The sequence below is a fragment of the Balaenoptera musculus genome, chromosome 3, assembly GCF_009873245.2.
Source record: "Balaenoptera musculus isolate JJ_BM4_2016_0621 chromosome 3, mBalMus1.pri.v3, whole genome shotgun sequence".
Lineage (NCBI taxonomy): Eukaryota > Metazoa > Chordata > Mammalia > Artiodactyla > Balaenopteridae > Balaenoptera > Balaenoptera musculus.
In genome coordinates, this window is record NC_045787.1 from 66419501 (window position 1) to 66427735 (window position 8235).

The 8235-nt window shown below is 36.9% G+C and overlaps 1 pseudogene; it reads right to left on the minus strand.

Moving 5' to 3' along the window:
* Positions 1 to 7059: 7059 nt before the first annotated feature.
* LOC118892496 lies at positions 7060 to 7802 on the minus strand (annotated as a pseudogene).
* Positions 7803 to 8235: the final 433 nt, after the last annotated feature.

The window sequence follows — 8235 nt, forward strand, 5'->3', positions numbered from 1 at the left end:
GAGAGAGTTCAGCACCACCAAACCAGCTTTACAACAAAAGCTAAAGGAACTTCTCTAGGCAAGAAACACAAGACAAGGAAAACACCTACAATAACAAACCCAAAACATTTAAGAAAATGGGAATAGGAACATACATATCGATAATTACCTTAAATGTAAATGGATTAAATGCTCCCACCAAAAGACACAGACTGGCTGAATGGATACAAAAACAAGACCCATATATATGCTGTCTACAGGAGACCCACTTCAGACCTAGAGACACATACAGACTGAAAGTTAGGGGATGGAAAAAGATACTCCATGCAAATGGAAATCAAAAGAAAGCTGGGGTAGCAATTCTCATATCAGACAAAATAGACTTTAAAATAAAGAATATTACAAGAGACAAAGAAGGACACTATATAATGATCAAGGGATCGATCCACGAGGAAGGTATAACAATGGTAAATATTTATGCACCCAACATAGGAGCACCTCAATACATAAGGCAAATACTAACAGCCATAAAAGGGGAAATCGACAGCAACACAATCATAGTAGGGGACTTTAACACCCCATTTTCACCAATGGACAGATCATCCAAAATGAAAATAAATAAGGAAACACAAGCTTTAAATGATACATTAAACAAGATGGACTTAATTGATATTTATAGGACATTCCACCCAAAAACAACAGAATACACATTTTTCTCAAGTGCTCATGGAACATTCTTCAGGATAGATCATATCTTGGGTCACAAATCAAGCCTTGGTAAATTTAAGAAAATTGAAATCGTATCAAGTATCTTTTCCGACCACAACGCTATGAGACTAGATATCAATTACAGGAAAAGATCTGTAAAAAATACAAACACATGGAGGCTACACAATACACTACTTAATAACGAAGTGATCATTGAAGAAATCAAAGGGGAAATCAAAAAATACCTAGAAACAAATGACAATGGAGACATGACGACCCAAAACCTATGGGATGCAGCAAAAGCAGTTCTAAGAGGGAAGTTTATAGCAATACAAGCCTACATCAAGAAACAGGAAACATCTCGAATAAACAAACTAACCTTGCACCTAAAGCAATTAGAGAAAGAAGAACAAAAAAAAACCCAAAGCTAGCAGAAGGAAAGAAATCTTAAAGATCAGATCAGAAATAAATGAAAAAGAAATGAAGGAGACAATAGCAAGGATCAATAAAACTAAAAGCTGGTTCTTTTAGAAGATAAACAAAATTGATAAACCATTAGCCAGACTCATCAAGAGAAAAAGGGAGAAGACTCAAATCAATAGAATTAGAAATGAAAAAGGAGAAGTAACCACTGACACTGCAGAAATACAAACGATCATGAGAGATTACTACAAGCAACTCTATGCCAATAAATTGGACAACCTGGAAGAAATGGACAGATTCTTAGAAATGCACAACCTGCTGACACTGAACCAGGAAGAAATAGAAAATATGAATAGACCAATCACAAGCACTGAAATTGAAAATGTGATTAAAACTATTCCAACAATCAAAAGCCCAGGACCAGATGTCTTCACAGGCGAATTCTATCAAACATTTATAGAAGAGATGGCACCTATCCTTCTCAAACTCTTCCAAAATATTGCAGAGGGAGGAACACTCCCCAACTCATTCTACGAGGCCACCATCACCCTGATACCAAAACCAGACAAAGATGTCACAAAGAAAGAAAACTACAGGCCAATATCACTGATGAACAGAGATGCAAAAATCCTCAACAAAATACTAGCAAACAGAATCCAACAGCACATTAAAAGGATCATACACCATGATCAAGTGGGGTTTATTCCAGGAATGCAAGGATTCTTCAATATATGCAAATCAATCAACGTGATACATCATATTAACAAACTGAAGGAGAAAAACCATATGATCATCTCAATAGATGCAGAGAAAGCTATCGACAAAATTCAACACCCATTTATGATAAAAGCCCTGCAGAAAATAGGCATAGAGGGAACTTTCCTCAACATAATAAAGGCCATATATGACAAACCCACAGCCAACATTGTCCTCAATGGTGAAAAACTGAAACCATTTCCACTAAGATCAGGAACAAGACAAGGTTGCCCACTCTCACCACTATTACTCAACATAGTTTTGGAAGTGTTAGCCACAGCAATCAGAGAAGAAAAAGAAATAAAAGGAATCCAAATCGGAAAAGAAGAAGTAAAGCTGTCACTGTTTGCAGATGACATGATACTATACATAGAGAATCCTAAAGATGCTACCAGAAAACTACTAGAGCTAATCAATGAATTTGGTAAAGTAGCAGGATACAAAATTAATGCACAGAAATCTCTTGCATTCCTATACACCAAAGATGAAAAATCTGAAAGTGAAATTAAGAAAACACTCCCGTTTACCATTGCGACAAAAAGAATAAAATATCTAGGAATAAACCTACCTAAGGAGACCAAAGACCTGTATGCAGAAAACTATAAGACACTGATGAAAGAAATTAAAGATGATACAAATAGATGTAGAGATATATCATGTTCTTGGATTGGAAGAATCAACATTGTGAAAATGACTCTACTACCCAAAGCAATCTACAGATTCAATACAATCCCTATCAAACTACCAGAGGCATTTTTCACAGAACTAGAATAAAAAATTTCACAATTTGTATGGAAACACAAAAGACCCCGAATAGCCAAAGCAATCTTGAGAATGAAAAATGGAGCTGGAGGAATCAGGCTCCCTGACTTCAGACTATATTACAAAGCTACAGTAATCAAGACAGTTTGGTACTGGCACAAAAACAGAAACATAGATCAATGGAACAGGATAGAAAGCCCAGAGATAAACCCATGCACATATGGTCACCCTATCTTTGATAAAGGAGGCAAGCATATACAGTGGAGAAAAGACAGCCTCTTCAATAAGTGGTGCTGGGAAAACTGGACAGGTACATGTAAAAGTATGAAATTAGAACACGCCCTGACACCATACACAAAAATAAACTCAAAATGGATTAAAGGCCTAAGTGTAAGGTCAGACACTATCAAACTCTTAGAGGAAAACATAGGCAGAACACTCTATGACATAAATAACAACAAGATCCTTTTTGACCCACCTCCTAGAGAAATGGAAATAAAAACACAAATAAACAAATGGGACCTAATGAAACTTAAAAGCTTTTGCACAGCAAAGGAAACCATAAACAAGACCAAAAGACAACCCTCAGAATGGGAGAAAATATTTGCAAATGAAGCAACTGACAAAGGATTAATCTCCAAGATTTACAAGCAGCTCATGCAGCTCAATAACAAAAAAACAAACAACCCAATCCAAAAATGGGCAGAAGACCTAAGTAGACATTTCTCCAAAGAAGATATACAGATTGCCAACAGACACATGAAAGAATGCTCAACATCATTAATCATTAGAGAAATGCAAATCAAAACTACAATGAGATATCATCTCACACTGATCAGAATGGCCATCATCAAAAAATCTAGAAACAATAAATGCTGGAGAGGGTGTGGAGAAAAGGGAACACTCTTGCACTGTTAGTGGGAATGTAAATTGATACAGCCACTATGGAGAACAGTATGGAGGTTCCTCAAAAAACTAAAAATAGTACTACCATATGACCCAGCAATCCCACTACTGGGCATATACCCTGAGAAAACCATAATTCAAAAAGAGTCATGTACCACAATGTTCATTGCAGCTCTATTTATAATAGCCAGGACATGGAAGCAACCTAAGTGTCCATCAACCGACGAATGGATAAAGAAGATGTGGCACATATATACAATGGAATATTACTCAGCCATAAAAAGAAATGAAATGGAGGTATTTGTAGTGAGATGGATGGAGTTAGAGTCTGTCATAAAGAGTGAAGTAAGTCAGAAAGAGAAAAACAAATACAGTATGCTAACACATATATATGGAATCTAAGGAAAAAAAAAAATAGGTCATGAAGAACCTAGTGGCAAGACGGGAATAAAGACACAGACCTACTAGAGAATGGACTTGAGGATATGGGGAGGGGTATGGGTAAGATGTGACAGGGTGAGAGAGTGGCATGGACATATATACACTACCAAATGTAAAATAGATAGCTAGTGGGAAGCAGCCGCATAGCACAGGGAGATCAGCTCGGTGCTTTGTGACCACCTAGAGGGGTGGGATAGGGAGGGTGGGAGGGAGGGAGATGCAAGAGGGGAGAGATATGGGAACATATGTATATGTATAACTGATTCACTTTGTTATAAAGCAGAAACTAACACACCATTGTAAAGCAATTACACTCCAATAAAGATGTTTAAAAAAAATAAAATAAATAAAATAAAACATTCTACAAACTTTTATGTATAAAAATGTCCACTAATTTTGAAAATTATGTGGAAAAAAAAGTAAGGCGGACAAAACTTATAGGGCACATACGAGCATAAAATTAAAATAAATTGTATATCAAACTCTATGATTTTGATTGGGCCAAAAAATATGTTTTGTAGTACAACGTTGTACCTAGGCATTTAGAAGGAATGATTTATTATGAGTCCTTTATCAGACTTTTTTTCTTCTCCCGTGCTTCTTTAATTTTTTTTCTTTTGAAGTAGTATAACATTAAAAAGAAAATCAATATTAAAAGTTGGCATATTATTCCATAACCCTAAAATAGCAATCACTTGATTTCTATTTATTACATTGTAGCTTTTTTTTTCTGCATGCATCTATATTTTATGTAGTTGAAATTTTATATCCCCCATCCTAATTATATCACAAGGCATATAATTGGAACAGCCTATCAGATGACTGGAGGAATGATAATGTTCTCAGTTTTGAATCATAGAAATAAATTACCAATAAAATGGTGACAGATTTATTCTTACAAGAAATAATGAAGGAAGGTGAATGAACAAAGAGATTTTTAGGCAGAAATGAAGTAAGTTGAAGAAGTTCACACTGGGGCACTTTAAACTGTCTCAGTCATCTTGTTAGAACTGGTGTGAAGGGAATTCCTTACCTAAGGAACACCTTTAATATACACTGCTGAGGGATGGAGGAGTTGGAAGAAATAAAACATGTATTTGACTCAATTTTTTTCAGGAGATTACATTCTTTTGCTGAAGTAGCAAAATATATAACTATGGACAGATGAATATAACGTATCATACTTGTGACAGTTGTGTTATCTGGATGCCTGTATTCAAATTCTGATGCAAACACTTACTTAATAAATTATATTAGATAATACATGTTTTTCCAAAGGCCAGTTTTATTATCGGAACAATGGAATAATAAAAGTTTCTTATAATATCATTAATGCTTTATCTAAATCTTTTAAGGAAATCCACAGGGTAGGTCTAATTATTATTCTCATTACAGATTAGAAAGCCAGTAATCCCAGAGAGGATGAGTAATGTGACCAAGTTTACAAAGTTTGTAAGTTGGGGTTTGAATACTGCCTATTTTGAGGGACAAGCTCTTATCTACTATACTATATTACCCTTGACTATTATACTATACTATATTATCCTTGACTATATGGTTGCTTGAGGGTCATATGCAGTAAATGAAATCATTTTATAAATAGTACATTTCTATAATATTAGTTATTTTCCACTGATACACAGTCTTAATGGTTATTATTTAAAAGGCTTACATAATATTTTTATTAGATTGGCATTTCAAAATTTAAATAGCCATAACATTACTATAGTCATTGTTTCATTTTTTAAAAATAAATCTACAGTTTTATTAAGACAAAAACTGACAGTGTTGGTATGAAGTTTAACATTTAAACAAAAGTTTTCACAGAAATCTAACACATGCCTAAAAAGATTTTACAATGGAGTTCTAGATGCAGGTCTAGACGATGTCAAGAAATGATGGATCTCATGATTCAAGACAGCGTTCTGGGTTTTAGTTAATTCTTAGGATTAAAAAAATTTGTTTTAAAGTGAACCACTACCCCACTATGAAAATTTAATCTTCTCCTGAGAACAGGGCCTCTGAAATCATTCAACTCTTGAAGTGATTCAGTGAACTTGTGCTATCAGTGACTACTGAACCCTGTCACCAATGGTTTCAAAGTTCAAAAAACAGAGGCTCCAAGAGTTTTCCACCTGAAGAGCACTGGCGCTTGTCTTTCCCTACTCTCTCATCTCCTATACCACCCTCTGCCCTTCCTCAAATACTTCAGCCAGTGGCTTGGATGGAGAAGCTGATATTTATAACTTCATAATTGGAAAAGAAAGGGTCTTCTTGTCAATTTCAATAATTAGCACCTCTAAGACAGGATGATCTGCCTGTGTATACACTCCAGTAAGACTGTTCCTCCTCAACCAGTTTCCATTCCCCAAATGGCAGCTTTGGTAACTTCTTAATTGGCTTGGTCCTTTGTTGGGAACAGCCTTAAGCTCAGGCAGGGAACACGTTGGCTTCTGAGTTTCAGGCATTCACAGCTTTTAAACAGTCTCTCACAGTCCTCATTTAGGTTGCCAATGACATTCTTTGAAAGGATAAAATATTCTGGACACAGAACCAAATCATCATTAGTTGTTCTTTCCTTTGTTTCACCATTTCTGCCATCAGGCCCCAAATTTTAACAAAACTGATCCTAACCCATCTCCCTTCTTTCCCACTCCAAATAATACACCAGTAATAGCCAAACACTACATACATGTTATGCTGTAAAAATGCAGAGTTAACACTATTGGGAAGAAGGCTGTGGGTTGTGGAGATGTTCTTTGAAGATCTACAGTATCTTTTGCTCTCCCACATCCCATTCTGCAAGTTTTGTCCTTCATAGAAGGCCCTTTGCTTTTCTCAGCAAAGTTCAGAATGGGTTGCCTTGAAACACTAACCCTCCTTCCCCTCCACTAGGATGGGTGTGCAAACTATACAGCAAGAACAGCTTTAAAGCACTTGGGCTGCTGCAGGGCACAGAAACTATACTGGCTCTTCAACGGACATCTTTTCAAGTCACCTTTATGGTATCAAGACAAGTAGAACTCCTTCTTTCCCCACTTGAAACCCACAGTCAGATGTGACAGAGGTTGGTGCTCAGGGGAGTTAATTCTTGTCATCTTTTTTGTCATCATCCTCTGAGGAGTAGGAATGCCACATCAGCCTTTCCTCATAGAAGGTTATGACAACCTGTGGGCACTTGACATTGGCTTCCTTGGCAGGGACCAGGTCAGCCTCATCAGAGTTTTTCCATTTCATCAGGAACACAAGTTCTCCACTGGAGTCTGTAGCTCCAATAATCCGCTCCGGTTCCAAACCTTGGGCAAAGCCTAGTGGCTTTTCTAACTTTTCTTTCTTCTTCTTTGCTCTCCTCCCCCTTATCTTCCAAATCAGGATCAGCTTTGCGCTTGCCTCCCTCTGATTTATGTCTCGTGTGTTGTTTTCTGTGACTGCAGGAATTCAGCAATGAGGTAGGGGTAATCCAGGTTTTCTTCTGGTTCCCACGTGCTGTCTTCATCTGAGGACCCCTTCCACTTTAGAAGGTACTCCACTTTGCCCTTTACCACTCGACGGTACAGAACTTTTTCCACCACATATTCTTCTTCTAGCACCTCCTCCACTTCTTGTTTTGTTTTTCCCCATAGTGCCCGCCAGCTTTCTGGTATAAAGGGTGACGCGGCTCAGAGCAGCGCCCACGAGCCCGAGAGGAATCGGTGTCGCGCTACTGGCGTGTCTTGTCGGGCCGGCCCGGGGGAGTGGCGACCAGGAAAGCAACACGCCGGTTGACCGCGGTTGAGCCCCTCACTGCGGCGGCGACCCGCAGGCCCCGGCCAACGGCCCTCCCCCATTGTTTCATTTTTTTTGTTAGGTTTTTAGATATTTATCATTAGAGATTGTTTAATTATTATAGATGTGGATTTATAAAAGCTTTAGTTCCTTTTGTTCTTTAGGTAAATTTTTTCAAATCAATTTCAATATCAAAAAATAGAAATATGATTTTCCTTCATACATACTGCCAGACTATTCTCAAAAATAGCTACAAATATTTACATTACCTCCTGTGTTTAAATGTGCTGGCTTCATCACAATCTCATACACATTGTATACTACATAATTTTTAATATATTATTTTAAAGAAGAGTTATATTCTAAGCCTGCTTTGTTTTAATTTCCTTGATTATTACTGCATATTAAATTACATTATATGTTTATGGTATGTTTTGTCAGGTCACACCTATGCAAATACACCTATGTCATTATAGATGTTAACTTTCTCATATT